The sequence below is a fragment of the Pungitius pungitius genome, chromosome 12 (genome assembly GCF_949316345.1).
Source record: "Pungitius pungitius chromosome 12, fPunPun2.1, whole genome shotgun sequence".
Taxonomy (NCBI): Eukaryota; Metazoa; Chordata; class Actinopteri; order Perciformes; family Gasterosteidae; genus Pungitius; species Pungitius pungitius.
This window is the reverse complement of record NC_084911.1, coordinates 15,397,773-15,413,151: the sequence shown is the minus strand read 5'-3', so window position 1 is coordinate 15,413,151 and position 15,379 is coordinate 15,397,773. Positions and strand designations below refer to the sequence as shown.

Here is a 15,379-nt window from a genome sequence, read left to right as displayed (position 1 = left end):
AAATGGTAGAGCGCTCGCTTAGCATGCGAGAAGTAGCGGGATCGATGCCCGCATCCTCCATTATTCCTAATTTTCAGACAAGGAGATAGTGACAATAATCAGCAAAGGCCAAAACACTCGGCCGCCAAGTCTTACTTTAGACTAGGTTTTTACGAACATTTAGTTGATTTCGACCGTCTTATTGACCAAACAATTTTTCTCAATCACCTTAAAGGTGTTGTAAAAATGTATGTTGATGGGTTGAGAAGAATACTCTGTTACATTACAGGGTTGGCTTTAGATGAGGTGTGGACAATCTGAGCCCTTTGCTCCAACCAAATTGGAACTAGGGCAACAGATGTGAATTTCGTGGTGGTGACTTGTAAATGTATTTGGTCAAATAAAAGTGGAATGCGACGAGAATGGGATTCGAACCCATGCGTGCAGAGCACAATGGATTAGCAGTCCATCGCCTTAACCACTCGGCCACCTCGTCTTGTTTGGTCTGAGCTTGCGGCATAATTTGATAATAATCGTAGCATGTGTTCATTGTCCTGGGAGGGTTTAAAAGTGTTTAAATGCAGTGTCAGCCTTATGGCAATTCGACCCACGCGCTCTGCGTAGAGGGGGGTTAGCTCAAATGGTAGAGCGCTCGCTTAGCATGCGAGAAGTAGCGGGATCGATGCCCGCATCCTCCATTATTCCTAATTTTCAGACAAGGAGATAGTGACAATAATCAGCAAAGGCCAAAACACTCGGCCGCCAAGTCTTACTTTAGACTAGGTTTTTACGAACATTTAGTTGATTTCGACCGTCTTATTGACCAAACAATTTTTCTCAATCACCTTAAAGGTGTTGTAAAAATGTATGTTGATGGGTTGAGAAGAATACTCTGTTACATTACAGGGTTGGCTTTAGATGAGGTGTGGACAATCTGAGCCCTTTGCTCCAACCAAATTGGAACTAGGGCAACAGATGTGAATTTCGTGGTGGTGACTTGTAAATGTATTTGGTCAAATAAAAGTGGAATGCGACGAGAATGGGATTCGAACCCATGCGTGCAGAGCACAATGGATTAGCAGTCCATCGCCTTAACAACTCGGCCACCTCGTCTTGTTTGGTCTGAGCTTGAGGCATAATTTGATAATTATCGTAGCATGTGTTCATTGTCCTGGGAGGGTTTAAAAGTGTTTAAATGCAGTGTCAGCCTTATGGCAATTCGACCCAAGCGGTCTGTGTAGAGGGGGATTAGCTCAAATGGTAGAGCGCTCGCTTAGCGTGCGAGAAGTAGCGGGATCGATGCCCGCATTCTCCATTATTCCTAATTTTTAGACAAGGAGATAGTGACAATAATCAGCAAAGGCCAAAACACTCGGCCGCCAAGTCTTGTTCAATAGGAGCTTGCGGCATAATTTGATAATTATCGTAGCATGTTTTTATTGTCCTGGGAGGTTTTAAAAGTGTTAAAATGCAGTGTCAGCCTTATGGCAATTCGACCCAAGCGCTCTGTGTAGAGGGGGATTAGCTCAAATGGTAGAGCGCTCGCTTAGCATGCGAGAAGTAGCGGGATCGATGCCCGCATCCTCCTTTATTCCTAATTTTCAGACAAGGAGATAGTGACAATAATCAGCAAAGGCCAAAACACTCGGCCGCCAAGTCTTACTTTAGATTAGGTTTTTACAAACATTTAGTTGATTTCGACCGTCTTATTGACCAAACAATGTTTCTCAATCACCTTAAAGGTGTTGTAAAAACGTATGTTGATGGGTTGAGAAGAATACTCTGTTACATTACAGGGTTGGCTTTAGATGAGGTCTTGACAATCTGAGCCCTTTGCTCCAACCAAATTGGAACTAGGGCAACAGATGTGAATTTCGTGGTGGTGACTTGTAAATGTATTTGGTCAAAAAGAAGAGGAATGCGACGAGAATGGGATTCGAACCCATGCGTGCAGAGCACAATGGATTAGCAGTCCATCGCCTTAACCACTCGGCCACCTCGTCTTGTTTGGTCTGACCTTGCGGCATAATTTGATAATAATCGTAGCATGTGTTCATTGTCCTGGGAGGGTTTAAAAGTGTTTAAATGCAGTGTCAGCCTTATGGCAATTCGACCCACGCGCTCTGTGTAGAGGGGGATTAGCTCAAATGGTAGAGCGCTCGCTTAGCATGCGAGAAGTAGCGGGATCGATGCCCGCATCCTCCATTATTCCTAATTTTCAGACAAGGAGATAGTGACAATAATCAGCAAAGGCCAAAACACTCGGCCGCCAAGTCTTACTTTAGACTAGGTTTTTACGAACATTTAGTTGATTTCGACCGTCTTATTGACCAAACAATTTTTCTCAATCACCTTAAAGGTGTTGTAAAAACGTATGTTGATGGGTTGAGAAGAATACTCTGTTACATTACAGGGTTGGCTTTAGATGAGGTGTGGACAATCTGAGCCCTTTGCTCCAACCAAATTGGAACTAGGGCAACAGATGTGAATTGCGTAGTGGTGACTTGTAAATGTATTTGGTCAAATAAAAGTGGAATGCGACGAGAATGGGATTCGAACCCATGCGTGCAGAGCACAATGGATTAGCAGTCCATCGCCTTAACCACTCGGCCACCTCGTCTTGTTTGGTCTGACCTTGCGGCATAATTTGATAATTATCGTAGCATGTTTTTATTGTCCTGGGAGGTTTTAAAAGTGTTAAAATGCAGTGTCAGCCTTATGGCAATTCGACCCAAGCGGTCTGTGTAGAGGGGGATTAGCTCAAATGGTAGAGCGCTCGCTTAGCGTGCGAGAAGTAGCGGGATCGATGCCCGCATTCTCCATTATTCCTAATTTTTAGACAAGGAGATAGTGACAATAATCAGCAAAGGCCAAAACACTCGGCCGCCAAGTCTTGTTCAATAGGAGCTTGCGGCATAATTTGATAATTATCGTAGCATGTTTTTATTGTCCTGGGAGGTTTTAAAAGTGTTAAAATGCAGTGTCAGCCTTATGGCAATTCGACCCAAGCGCTCTGTGTAGAGGGGGATTAGCTCAAATGGTAGAGCGCTCGCTTAGCATGCGAGAAGTAGCGGGATCGATGCCCGCATCCTCCATTATTCCTAATTTTCAGACAAGGAGATAGTGACAATAATCAGCAAAGGCCAAAACACTCGGCCGCCAAGTCTTACTTTAGATTAGGTTTTTACAAACATTTAGTTGATTTCGACCGTCTTATTGACCAAACAATGTTTCTCAATCACCTTAAAGGTGTTGTAAAAACGTATGTTGATGGGTTGAGAAGAATACTCTGTTACATTACAGGGTTGGCTTTAGATGAGGTCTTGACAATCTGAGCCCTTTGCTCCAACCAAATTGGAACTAGGGCAACAGATGTGAATTTCGTGGTGGTGACTTGTAAATGTATTTGGTCAAAAAGAAGAGGAATGCGACGAGAATGGGATTCGAACCCATGCGTGCAGAGCACAATGGATTAGCAGTCCATCGCCTTAACCACTCGGCCACCTCGTCTTGTTTGGTCTGACCTTGCGGCATAATTTGATAATAATCGTAGCATGTGTTCATTGTCCTGGGAGGGTTTAAAAGTGTTTAAATGCAGTGTCAGCCTTATGGCAATTCGACCCACGCGCTCTGTGTAGAGGGGGATTAGCTCAAATGGTAGAGCGCTCGCTTAGCATGCGAGAAGTAGCGGGATCGATGCCCGCATCCTCCATTATTCCTAATTTTCAGACAAGGAGATAGTGACAATAATCAGCAAAGGCCAAAACACTCGGCCGCCAAGTCTTACTTTAGACTAGGTTTTTACGAACATTTAGTTGATTTCGACCGTCTTATTGACCAAACAATTTTTCTCAATCACCTTAAAGGTGTTGTAAAAACGTATGTTGATGGGTTGAGAAGAATACTCTGTTACATTACAGGGTTGGCTTTAGATGAGGTGTGGACAATCTGAGCCCTTTGCTCCAACCAAATTGGAACTAGGGCAACAGATGTGAATTGCGTAGTGGTGACTTGTAAATGTATTTGGTCAAATAAAAGTGGAATGCGACGAGAATGGGATTCGAACCCATGCGTGCAGAGCACAATGGATTAGCAGTCCATCGCCTTAACCACTCGGCCACCTCGTCTTGTTTGGTCTGACCTTGCGGCATAATTTGATAATTATCGTAGCATGTTTTTATTGTCCTGGGAGGTTTTAAAAGTGTTAAAATGCAGTGTCAGCCTTATGGCAATTCGACCCAAGCGCTCTGTGTAGAGGGGGATTAGCTCAAATGGTAGAGCGCTCGCTTAGCATGCGAGAAGTAGCGGGATCGATGCCCGCATCCTCCATTATTCCTAATTTTCAGACAAGGAGATAGTGACAATAATCAGCAAAGGCCAAAACACTCGGCCGCCAAGTCTTACTTTAGACTAGGTTTTTACGAACATTTAGTTGATTTCGACCGTCTTATTGACCAAACAATTTTTCTCAATCACCTTAAAGGTGTTGTAAAAATGTATGTTGATGGGTTGAGAAGAATACTCTGTTACATTACAGGGTTGGCTTTAGATGAGGTGTGGACAATCTGAGCCCTTTGCTCCAACCAAATTGGAACTAGGGCAACAGATGTGAATTTCGTGGTGGTGACTTGTAAATGTATTTGGTCAAATAAAAGTGGAATGCGACGAGAATGGGATTCGAACCCATGCGTGCAGAGCACAATGGATTAGCAGTCCATCGCCTTAACCACTCGGCCACCTCGTCTTGTTTGGTCTGAGCTTGCGGCATAATTTGATAATAATCGTAGCATGTGTTCATTGTCCTGGGAGGGTTTAAAAGTGTTTAAATGCAGTGTCAGCCTTATGGCAATTCGACCCACGCGCTCTGCGTAGAGGGGGGTTAGCTCAAATGGTAGAGCGCTCGCTTAGCATGCGAGAAGTAGCGGGATCGATGCCCGCATCCTCCATTATTCCTAATTTTCAGACAAGGAGATAGTGACAATAATCAGCAAAGGCCAAAACACTCGGCCGCCAAGTCTTACTTTAGACTAGGTTTTTACGAACATTTAGTTGATTTCGACCGTCTTATTGACCAAACAATTTTTCTCAATCACCTTAAAGGTGTTGTAAAAATGTATGTTGATGGGTTGAGAAGAATACTCTGTTACATTACAGGGTTGGCTTTAGATGAGGTGTGGACAATCTGAGCCCTTTGCTCCAACCAAATTGGAACTAGGGCAACAGATGTGAATTTCGTGGTGGTGACTTGTAAATGTATTTGGTCAAATAAAAGTGGAATGCGACGAGAATGGGATTCGAACCCATGCGTGCAGAGCACAATGGATTAGCAGTCCATCGCCTTAACAACTCGGCCACCTCGTCTTGTTTGGTCTGAGCTTGAGGCATAATTTGATAATTATCGTAGCATGTGTTCATTGTCCTGGGAGGGTTTAAAAGTGTTTAAATGCAGTGTCAGCCTTATGGCAATTCGACCCAAGCGGTCTGTGTAGAGGGGGATTAGCTCAAATGGTAGAGCGCTCGCTTAGCGTGCGAGAAGTAGCGGGATCGATGCCCGCATTCTCCATTATTCCTAATTTTTAGACAAGGAGATAGTGACAATAATCAGCAAAGGCCAAAACACTCGGCCGCCAAGTCTTGTTCAATAGGAGCTTGCGGCATAATTTGATAATTATCGTAGCATGTTTTTATTGTCCTGGGAGGTTTTAAAAGTGTTAAAATGCAGTGTCAGCCTTATGGCAATTCGACCCAAGCGCTCTGTGTAGAGGGGGATTAGCTCAAATGGTAGAGCGCTCGCTTAGCATGCGAGAAGTAGCGGGATCGATGCCCGCATCCTCCTTTATTCCTAATTTTCAGACAAGGAGATAGTGACAATAATCAGCAAAGGCCAAAACACTCGGCCGCCAAGTCTTACTTTAGATTAGGTTTTTACAAACATTTAGTTGATTTCGACCGTCTTATTGACCAAACAATGTTTCTCAATCACCTTAAAGGTGTTGTAAAAACGTATGTTGATGGGTTGAGAAGAATACTCTGTTACATTACAGGGTTGGCTTTAGATGAGGTCTTGACAATCTGAGCCCTTTGCTCCAACCAAATTGGAACTAGGGCAACAGATGTGAATTTCGTGGTGGTGACTTGTAAATGTATTTGGTCAAAAAGAAGAGGAATGCGACGAGAATGGGATTCGAACCCATGCGTGCAGAGCACAATGGATTAGCAGTCCATCGCCTTAACCACTCGGCCACCTCGTCTTGTTTGGTCTGACCTTGCGGCATAATTTGATAATAATCGTAGCATGTGTTCATTGTCCTGGGAGGGTTTAAAAGTGTTTAAATGCAGTGTCAGCCTTATGGCAATTCGACCCACGCGCTCTGTGTAGAGGGGGATTAGCTCAAATGGTAGAGCGCTCGCTTAGCATGCGAGAAGTAGCGGGATCGATGCCCGCATCCTCCATTATTCCTAATTTTCAGACAAGGAGATAGTGACAATAATCAGCAAAGGCCAAAACACTCGGCCGCCAAGTCTTACTTTAGACTAGGTTTTTACGAACATTTAGTTGATTTCGACCGTCTTATTGACCAAACAATTTTTCTCAATCACCTTAAAGGTGTTGTAAAAACGTATGTTGATGGGTTGAGAAGAATACTCTGTTACATTACAGGGTTGGCTTTAGATGAGGTGTGGACAATCTGAGCCCTTTGCTCCAACCAAATTGGAACTAGGGCAACAGATGTGAATTGCGTAGTGGTGACTTGTAAATGTATTTGGTCAAATAAAAGTGGAATGCGACGAGAATGGGATTCGAACCCATGCGTGCAGAGCACAATGGATTAGCAGTCCATCGCCTTAACCACTCGGCCACCTCGTCTTGTTTGGTCTGACCTTGCGGCATAATTTGATAATTATCGTAGCATGTTTTTATTGTCCTGGGAGGTTTTAAAAGTGTTAAAATGCAGTGTCAGCCTTATGGCAATTCGACCCAAGCGCTCTGTGTAGAGGGGGATTAGCTCAAATGGTAGAGCGCTCGCTTAGCATGCGAGAAGTAGCGGGATCGATGCCCGCATCCTCCATTATTCCTAATTTTCAGACAAGGAGATAGTGACAATAATCAGCAAAGGCCAAAACACTCGGCCGCCAAGTCTTACTTTAGACTAGGTTTTTACGAACATTTAGTTGATTTCGACCGTCTTATTGACCAAACAATTTTTCTCAATCACCTTAAAGGTGTTGTAAAAATGTATGTTGATGGGTTGAGAAGAATACTCTGTTACATTACAGGGTTGGCTTTAGATGAGGTGTGGACAATCTGAGCCCTTTGCTCCAACCAAATTGGAACTAGGGCAACAGATGTGAATTTCGTGGTGGTGACTTGTAAATGTATTTGGTCAAATAAAAGTGGAATGCGACGAGAATGGGATTCGAACCCATGCGTGCAGAGCACAATGGATTAGCAGTCCATCGCCTTAACAACTCGGCCACCTCGTCTTGTTTGGTCTGAGCTTGAGGCATAATTTGATAATTATCGTAGCATGTGTTCATTGTCCTGGGAGGGTTTAAAAGTGTTTAAATGCAGTGTCAGCCTTATGGCAATTCGACCCAAGCGGTCTGTGTAGAGGGGGATTAGCTCAAATGGTAGAGCGCTCGCTTAGCGTGCGAGAAGTAGCGGGATCGATGCCCGCATTCTCCATTATTCCTAATTTTTAGACAAGGAGATAGTGACAATAATCAGCAAAGGCCAAAACACTCGGCCGCCAAGTCTTGTTCAATAGGAGCTTGCGGCATAATTTGATAATTATCGTAGCATGTTTTTATTGTCCTGGGAGGTTTTAAAAGTGTTAAAATGCAGTGTCAGCCTTATGGCAATTCGACCCAAGCGCTCTGTGTAGAGGGGGATTAGCTCAAATGGTAGAGCGCTCGCTTAGCATGCGAGAAGTAGCGGGATCGATGCCCGCATCCTCCATTATTCCTAATTTTCAGACAAGGAGATAGTGACAATAATCAGCAAAGGCCAAAACACTCGGCCGCCAAGTCTTACTTTAGATTAGGTTTTTACAAACATTTAGTTGATTTCGACCGTCTTATTGACCAAACAATGTTTCTCAATCACCTTAAAGGTGTTGTAAAAACGTATGTTGATGGGTTGAGAAGAATACTCTGTTACATTACAGGGTTGGCTTTAGATGAGGTCTTGACAATCTGAGCCCTTTGCTCCAACCAAATTGGAACTAGGGCAACAGATGTGAATTTCGTGGTGGTGACTTGTAAATGTATTTGGTCAAAAAGAAGAGGAATGCGACGAGAATGGGATTCGAACCCATGCGTGCAGAGCACAATGGATTAGCAGTCCATCGCCTTAACCACTCGGCCACCTCGTCTTGTTTGGTCTGACCTTGCGGCATAATTTGATAATAATCGTAGCATGTGTTCATTGTCCTGGGAGGGTTTAAAAGTGTTTAAATGCAGTGTCAGCCTTATGGCAATTCGACCCACGCGCTCTGTGTAGAGGGGGATTAGCTCAAATGGTAGAGCGCTCGCTTAGCATGCGAGAAGTAGCGGGATCGATGCCCGCATCCTCCATTATTCCTAATTTTCAGACAAGGAGATAGTGACAATAATCAGCAAAGGCCAAAACACTCGGCCGCCAAGTCTTACTTTAGACTAGGTTTTTACGAACATTTAGTTGATTTCGACCGTCTTATTGACCAAACAATTTTTCTCAATCACCTTAAAGGTGTTGTAAAAACGTATGTTGATGGGTTGAGAAGAATACTCTGTTACATTACAGGGTTGGCTTTAGATGAGGTGTGGACAATCTGAGCCCTTTGCTCCAACCAAATTGGAACTAGGGCAACAGATGTGAATTGCGTAGTGGTGACTTGTAAATGTATTTGGTCAAATAAAAGTGGAATGCGACGAGAATGGGATTCGAACCCATGCGTGCAGAGCACAATGGATTAGCAGTCCATCGCCTTAACCACTCGGCCACCTCGTCTTGTTTGGTCTGACCTTGCGGCATAATTTGATAATTATCGTAGCATGTTTTTATTGTCCTGGGAGGTTTTAAAAGTGTTAAAATGCAGTGTCAGCCTTATGGCAATTCGACCCAAGCGCTCTGTGTAGAGGGGGATTAGCTCAAATGGTAGAGCGCTCGCTTAGCATGCGAGAAGTAGCGGGATCGATGCCCGCATCCTCCATTATTCCTAATTTTCAGACAAGGAGATAGTGACAATAATCAGCAAAGGCCAAAACACTCGGCCGCCAAGTCTTACTTTAGACTAGGTTTTTACGAACATTTAGTTGATTTCGACCGTCTTATTGACCAAACAATTTTTCTCAATCACCTTAAAGGTGTTGTAAAAATGTATGTTGATGGGTTGAGAAGAATACTCTGTTACATTACAGGGTTGGCTTTAGATGAGGTGTGGACAATCTGAGCCCTTTGCTCCAACCAAATTGGAACTAGGGCAACAGATGTGAATTTCGTGGTGGTGACTTGTAAATGTATTTGGTCAAAAAGAAGAGGAATGCGACGAGAATGGGATTCGAACCCATGCGTGCAGAGCACAATGGATTAGCAGTCCATCGCCTTAACCACTCGGCCACCTCGTCTTGTTTGGTCTGACCTTGCGGCATAATTTGATAATAATCGTAGCATGTGTTCATTGTCCTGGGAGGGTTTAAAAGTGTTTAAATGCAGTGTCAGCCTTATGGCAATTCGACCCACGCGCTCTGCGTAGAGGGGGGTTAGCTCAAATGGTAGAGCGCTCGCTTAGCATGCGAGAAGTAGCGGGATCGATGCCCACATCCTCCATTATTCCTAATTTTCAGACAAGGAGATAGTGACAATAATCAGCAAAGGCCAAAACACTCGGCCGCCAAGTCTTACTTTAGACTAGGTTTTTACGAACATTTAGTTGATTTCGACCGTCTTATTGACCAAACAATTTTTCTCAATCACCTTAAAGGTGTTGTAAAAATGTATGTTGATGGGTTGAGAAGAATACTCTGTTACATTACAGGGTTGGCTTTAGATGAGGTGTGGACAATCTGAGCCCTTTGCTCCAACCAAATTGGAACTAGGGCAACAGATGTGAATTTCGTGGTGGTGACTTGTAAATGTATTTGGTCAAATAAAAGTGGAATGCGACGAGAATGGGATTCGAACCCATGCGTGCAGAGCACAATGGATTAGCAGTCCATCGCCTTAACAACTCGGCCACCTCGTCTTGTTTGGTCTGAGCTTGAGGCATAATTTGATAATTATCGTAGCATGTGTTCATTGTCCTGGGAGGGTTTAAAAGTGTTTAAATGCAGTGTCAGCCTTATGGCAATTCGACCCAAGCGGTCTGTGTAGAGGGGGATTAGCTCAAATGGTAGAGCGCTCGCTTAGCGTGCGAGAAGTAGCGGGATCGATGCCCGCATTCTCCATTATTCCTAATTTTTAGACAAGGAGATAGTGACAATAATCAGCAAAGGCCAAAACACTCGGCCGCCAAGTCTTGTTCAATAGGAGCTTGCGGCATAATTTGATAATTATCGTAGCATGTTTTTATTGTCCTGGGAGGTTTTAAAAGTGTTAAAATGCAGTGTCAGCCTTATGGCAATTCGACCCAAGCGCTCTGTGTAGAGGGGGATTAGCTCAAATGGTAGAGCGCTCGCTTAGCATGCGAGAAGTAGCGGGATCGATGCCCGCATCCTCCTTTATTCCTAATTTTCAGACAAGGAGATAGTGACAATAATCAGCAAAGGCCAAAACACTCGGCCGCCAAGTCTTACTTTAGATTAGGTTTTTACAAACATTTAGTTGATTTCGACCGTCTTATTGACCAAACAATGTTTCTCAATCACCTTAAAGGTGTTGTAAAAACGTATGTTGATGGGTTGAGAAGAATACTCTGTTACATTACAGGGTTGGCTTTAGATGAGGTCTTGACAATCTGAGCCCTTTGCTCCAACCAAATTGGAACTAGGGCAACAGATGTGAATTTCGTGGTGGTGACTTGTAAATGTATTTGGTCAAAAAGAAGAGGAATGCGACGAGAATGGGATTCGAACCCATGCGTGCAGAGCACAATGGATTAGCAGTCCATCGCCTTAACCACTCGGCCACCTCGTCTTGTTTGGTCTGACCTTGCGGCATAATTTGATAATAATCGTAGCATGTGTTCATTGTCCTGGGAGGGTTTAAAAGTGTTTAAATGCAGTGTCAGCCTTATGGCAATTCGACCCACGCGCTCTGTGTAGAGGGGGATTAGCTCAAATGGTAGAGCGCTCGCTTAGCATGCGAGAAGTAGCGGGATCGATGCCCGCATCCTCCATTATTCCTAATTTTCAGACAAGGAGATAGTGACAATAATCAGCAAAGGCCAAAACACTCGGCCGCCAAGTCTTACTTTAGACTAGGTTTTTACGAACATTTAGTTGATTTCGACCGTCTTATTGACCAAACAATTTTTCTCAATCACCTTAAAGGTGTTGTAAAAACGTATGTTGATGGGTTGAGAAGAATACTCTGTTACATTACAGGGTTGGCTTTAGATGAGGTGTGGACAATCTGAGCCCTTTGCTCCAACCAAATTGGAACTAGGGCAACAGATGTGAATTGCGTAGTGGTGACTTGTAAATGTATTTGGTCAAATAAAAGTGGAATGCGACGAGAATGGGATTCGAACCCATGCGTGCAGAGCACAATGGATTAGCAGTCCATCGCCTTAACCACTCGGCCACCTCGTCTTGTTTGGTCTGACCTTGCGGCATAATTTGATAATAATCGTAGCATGTGTTCATTGTCCTGGGAGGGTTTAAAAGTGTTTAAATGCAGTGTCAGCCTTATGGCAATTCGACCCACGCGCTCTGTGTAGAGGGGGATTAGCTCAAATGGTAGAGCGCTCGCTTAGCATGCGAGAAGTAGCGGGATCGATGCCCGCATCCTCCATTATTCCTAATTTTCAGACAAGGAGATAGTGACAATAATCAGCAAAGGCCAAAACACTCGGCCGCCAAGTCTTACTTTAGATTAGGTTTTTACAAACATTTAGTTGATTTCGACCGTCTTATTGACCAAACAATGTTTCTCAATCACCTTAAAGGTGTTGTAAAAACGTATGTTGATGGGTTGAGAAGAATACTCTGTTACATTACAGGGTTGGCTTTAGATGAGGTCTTGACAATCTGAGCCCTTTGCTCCAACCAAATTGGAACTAGGGCAACAGATGTGAATTTCGTGGTGGTGACTTGTAAATGTATTTGGTCAAAAAGAAGAGGAATGCGACGAGAATGGGATTCGAACCCATGCGTGCAGAGCACAATGGATTAGCAGTCCATCGCCTTAACCACTCGGCCACCTCGTCTTGTTTGGTCTGACCTTGCGGCATAATTTGATAATAATCGTAGCATGTGTTCATTGTCCTGGGAGGGTTTAAAAGTGTTTAAATGCAGTGTCAGCCTTATGGCAATTCGACCCACGCGCTCTGTGTAGAGGGGGATTAGCTCAAATGGTAGAGCGCTCGCTTAGCATGCGAGAAGTAGCGGGATCGATGCCCGCATCCTCCATTATTCCTAATTTTCAGACAAGGAGATAGTGACAATAATCAGCAAAGGCCAAAACACTCGGCCGCCAAGTCTTACTTTAGACTAGGTTTTTACGAACATTTAGTTGATTTCGACCATCTTATTGACCAAACAATTTTTCTCAATCACCTTAAAGGTGTTGTAAAAACGTATGTTGATGGGTTGAGAAGAATACTCTGTTACATTACAGGGTTGGCTTTAGATGAGGTGTGGACAATCTGAGCCCTTTGCTCCAACCAAATTGGAACTAGGGCAACAGATGTGAATTGCGTAGTGGTGACTTGTAAATGTATTTGGTCAAATAAAAGTGGAATGCGACGAGAATGGGATTCGAACCCATGCGTGCAGAGCACAATGGATTAGCAGTCCATCGCCTTAACCACTCGGCCACCTCGTCTTGTTTGGTCTGACCTTGCGGCATAATTTGATAATTATCGTAGCATGTTTTTATTGTCCTGGGAGGTTTTAAAAGTGTTAAAATGCAGTGTCAGCCTTATGGCAATTCGACCCAAGCGCTCTGTGTAGAGGGGGATTAGCTCAAATGGTAGAGCGCTCGCTTAGCATGCGAGAAGTAGCGGGATCGATGCCCGCATCCTCCATTATTCCTAATTTTCAGACAAGGAGATAGTGACAATAATCAGCAAAGGCCAAAACACTCGGCCGCCAAGTCTTACTTTAGACTAGGTTTTTACGAACATTTAGTTGATTTCGACCGTCTTATTGACCAAACAATTTTTCTCAATCACCTTAAAGGTGTTGTAAAAATGTATGTTGATGGGTTGAGAAGAATACTCTGTTACATTACAGGGTTGGCTTTAGATGAGGTGTGGACAATCTGAGCCCTTTGCTCCAACCAAATTGGAACTAGGGCAACAGATGTGAATTTCGTGGTGGTGACTTGTAAATGTATTTGGTCAAATAAAAGTGGAATGCGACGAGAATGGGATTCGAACCCATGCGTGCAGAGCACAATGGATTAGCAGTCCATCGCCTTAACAACTCGGCCACCTCGTCTTGTTTGGTCTGAGCTTGAGGCATAATTTGATAATTATCGTAGCATGTGTTCATTGTCCTGGGAGGGTTTAAAAGTGTTTAAATGCAGTGTCAGCCTTATGGCAATTCGACCCAAGCGGTCTGTGTAGAGGGGGATTAGCTCAAATGGTAGAGCGCTCGCTTAGCGTGCGAGAAGTAGCGGGATCGATGCCCGCATTCTCCATTATTCCTAATTTTTAGACAAGGAGATAGTGACAATAATCAGCAAAGGCCAAAACACTCGGCCGCCAAGTCTTACTTTAGACTAGGTTTTTACGAACATTTAGTTGATTTCGACCGTCTTATTGACCAAACAATTTTTCTCAATCACCTTAAAGGTGTTGTAAAAATGTATGTTGATGGGTTGAGAAGAATACTCTGTTACATTACAGGGTTGGCTTTAGATGAGGTGTGGACAATCTGAGCCCTTTGCTCCAACCAAATTGGAACTAGGGCAACAGATGTGAATTTCGTGGTGGTGACTTGTAAATGTATTTGGTCAAATAAAAGTGGAATGCGACGAGAATGGGATTCGAACCCATGCGTGCAGAGCACAATGGATTAGCAGTCCATCGCCTTAACCACTCGGCCACCTCGTCTTGTTTGGTCTGAGCTTGCGGCATAATTTGATAATAATCGTAGCATGTGTTCATTGTCCTGGGAGGGTTTAAAAGTGTTTAAATGCAGTGTCAGCCTTATGGCAATTCGACCCACGCGCTCTGCGTAGAGGGGGGTTAGCTCAAATGGTAGAGCGCTCGCTTAGCATGCGAGAAGTAGCGGGATCGATGCCCGCATCCTCCATTATTCCTAATTTTCAGACAAGGAGATAGTGACAATAATCAGCAAAGGCCAAAACACTCGGCCGCCAAGTCTTACTTTAGACTAGGTTTTTACGAACATTTAGTTGATTTCGACCGTCTTATTGACCAAACAATTTTTCTCAATCACCTTAAAGGTGTTGTAAAAATGTATGTTGATGGGTTGAGAAGAATACTCTGTTACATTACAGGGTTGGCTTTAGATGAGGTGTGGACAATCTGAGCCCTTTGCTCCAACCAAATTGGAACTAGGGCAACAGATGTGAATTTCGTGGTGGTGACTTGTAAATGTATTTGGTCAAATAAAAGTGGAATGCGACGAGAATGGGATTCGAACCCATGCGTGCAGAGCACAATGGATTAGCAGTCCATCGCCTTAACAACTCGGCCACCTCGTCTTGTTTGGTCTGAGCTTGAGGCATAATTTGATAATTATCGTAGCATGTGTTCATTGTCCTGGGAGGGTTTAAAAGTGTTTAAATGCAGTGTCAGCCTTATGGCAATTCGACCCAAGCGCTCTGTGTAGAGGGGGATTAGCTCAAATGGTAGAGCGCTCGCTTAGCATGCGAGAAGTAGCGGGATCGATGCCCGCATTCTCCATTATTCCTAATTTTTAGACAAGGAGATAGTGACAATAATCAGCAAAGGCCAAAACACTCGGCCGCCAAGTCTTGTTTAATAGGAGCTTGCGGCATAATTTGATAATTATCGTAGCATGTTTTTATTGTCCTGGGAGGTTTTAAAAGTGTTAAAATGCAGTGTCAGCCTTATGGCAATTCGACCCAAGCGCTCTGTGTAGAGGGGGATTAGCTCAAATGGTAGAGCGCTCGCTTAGCATGCGAGAAGTAGCGGGATCGATGCCCGCATCCTCCATTATTCCTAATTTTCAGACAAGGAGATAGTGACAATAATCAGCAAAGGCCAAAACACTCGGCCGCCAAGTCTTACTTTAGATTAGGTTTTTACAAACATTTAGTTGA

General features: G+C 43.8%; 22 non-coding genes across 22 annotated transcripts; all 22 read right to left on the bottom strand.

Annotated features, from left to right (window-relative positions):
* Nucleotides 1-393: 393 nt before the first annotated feature.
* On the bottom strand, nt 394-475 carry trnas-gcu (transfer RNA serine (anticodon GCU)). The gene has a single exon. It is a non-coding gene; the product is annotated as a tRNA-Ser (tRNA).
* Nucleotides 476-1,010: 535 nt separating this feature from the next.
* trnas-gcu (transfer RNA serine (anticodon GCU)) lies at nt 1,011-1,092 on the bottom strand. Its single transcript has one exon. It is a non-coding gene; the product is annotated as a tRNA-Ser (tRNA).
* Nucleotides 1,093-1,900: 808 nt separating this feature from the next.
* Nucleotides 1,901-1,982, bottom strand: trnas-gcu (transfer RNA serine (anticodon GCU)). The gene has a single exon. It is a non-coding gene; the product is annotated as a tRNA-Ser (tRNA).
* Nucleotides 1,983-2,517: 535 nt separating this feature from the next.
* trnas-gcu (transfer RNA serine (anticodon GCU)) lies at nt 2,518-2,599 on the bottom strand. Its single transcript has one exon. It is a non-coding gene; the product is annotated as a tRNA-Ser (tRNA).
* An 808-nt stretch (nt 2,600-3,407) lies between these two features.
* Nucleotides 3,408-3,489, bottom strand: trnas-gcu (transfer RNA serine (anticodon GCU)). Its single transcript has one exon. It is a non-coding gene; the product is annotated as a tRNA-Ser (tRNA).
* Nucleotides 3,490-4,024: 535 nt separating this feature from the next.
* Nucleotides 4,025-4,106, bottom strand: trnas-gcu (transfer RNA serine (anticodon GCU)). The gene has a single exon. It is a non-coding gene; the product is annotated as a tRNA-Ser (tRNA).
* Nucleotides 4,107-4,641: 535 nt separating this feature from the next.
* On the bottom strand, nt 4,642-4,723 carry trnas-gcu (transfer RNA serine (anticodon GCU)). Its single transcript has one exon. It is a non-coding gene; the product is annotated as a tRNA-Ser (tRNA).
* Nucleotides 4,724-5,258: 535 nt separating this feature from the next.
* trnas-gcu (transfer RNA serine (anticodon GCU)) lies at nt 5,259-5,340 on the bottom strand. Its single transcript has one exon. It is a non-coding gene; the product is annotated as a tRNA-Ser (tRNA).
* Nucleotides 5,341-6,148: 808 nt separating this feature from the next.
* trnas-gcu (transfer RNA serine (anticodon GCU)) lies at nt 6,149-6,230 on the bottom strand. The gene has a single exon. It is a non-coding gene; the product is annotated as a tRNA-Ser (tRNA).
* A 535-nt stretch (nt 6,231-6,765) lies between these two features.
* Nucleotides 6,766-6,847, bottom strand: trnas-gcu (transfer RNA serine (anticodon GCU)). Its single transcript has one exon. It is a non-coding gene; the product is annotated as a tRNA-Ser (tRNA).
* A 535-nt stretch (nt 6,848-7,382) lies between these two features.
* On the bottom strand, nt 7,383-7,464 carry trnas-gcu (transfer RNA serine (anticodon GCU)). The gene has a single exon. It is a non-coding gene; the product is annotated as a tRNA-Ser (tRNA).
* An 808-nt stretch (nt 7,465-8,272) lies between these two features.
* Nucleotides 8,273-8,354, bottom strand: trnas-gcu (transfer RNA serine (anticodon GCU)). The gene has a single exon. It is a non-coding gene; the product is annotated as a tRNA-Ser (tRNA).
* Nucleotides 8,355-8,889: 535 nt separating this feature from the next.
* On the bottom strand, nt 8,890-8,971 carry trnas-gcu (transfer RNA serine (anticodon GCU)). The gene has a single exon. It is a non-coding gene; the product is annotated as a tRNA-Ser (tRNA).
* A 535-nt stretch (nt 8,972-9,506) lies between these two features.
* Nucleotides 9,507-9,588, bottom strand: trnas-gcu (transfer RNA serine (anticodon GCU)). Its single transcript has one exon. It is a non-coding gene; the product is annotated as a tRNA-Ser (tRNA).
* A 535-nt stretch (nt 9,589-10,123) lies between these two features.
* Nucleotides 10,124-10,205, bottom strand: trnas-gcu (transfer RNA serine (anticodon GCU)). Its single transcript has one exon. It is a non-coding gene; the product is annotated as a tRNA-Ser (tRNA).
* An 808-nt stretch (nt 10,206-11,013) lies between these two features.
* Nucleotides 11,014-11,095, bottom strand: trnas-gcu (transfer RNA serine (anticodon GCU)). Its single transcript has one exon. It is a non-coding gene; the product is annotated as a tRNA-Ser (tRNA).
* A 535-nt stretch (nt 11,096-11,630) lies between these two features.
* On the bottom strand, nt 11,631-11,712 carry trnas-gcu (transfer RNA serine (anticodon GCU)). The gene has a single exon. It is a non-coding gene; the product is annotated as a tRNA-Ser (tRNA).
* Nucleotides 11,713-12,247: 535 nt separating this feature from the next.
* On the bottom strand, nt 12,248-12,329 carry trnas-gcu (transfer RNA serine (anticodon GCU)). The gene has a single exon. It is a non-coding gene; the product is annotated as a tRNA-Ser (tRNA).
* A 535-nt stretch (nt 12,330-12,864) lies between these two features.
* trnas-gcu (transfer RNA serine (anticodon GCU)) lies at nt 12,865-12,946 on the bottom strand. The gene has a single exon. It is a non-coding gene; the product is annotated as a tRNA-Ser (tRNA).
* Nucleotides 12,947-13,481: 535 nt separating this feature from the next.
* trnas-gcu (transfer RNA serine (anticodon GCU)) lies at nt 13,482-13,563 on the bottom strand. Its single transcript has one exon. It is a non-coding gene; the product is annotated as a tRNA-Ser (tRNA).
* A 535-nt stretch (nt 13,564-14,098) lies between these two features.
* Nucleotides 14,099-14,180, bottom strand: trnas-gcu (transfer RNA serine (anticodon GCU)). Its single transcript has one exon. It is a non-coding gene; the product is annotated as a tRNA-Ser (tRNA).
* A 535-nt stretch (nt 14,181-14,715) lies between these two features.
* On the bottom strand, nt 14,716-14,797 carry trnas-gcu (transfer RNA serine (anticodon GCU)). Its single transcript has one exon. It is a non-coding gene; the product is annotated as a tRNA-Ser (tRNA).
* Between the last annotated feature and the right edge of the window lie 582 nt (nt 14,798-15,379).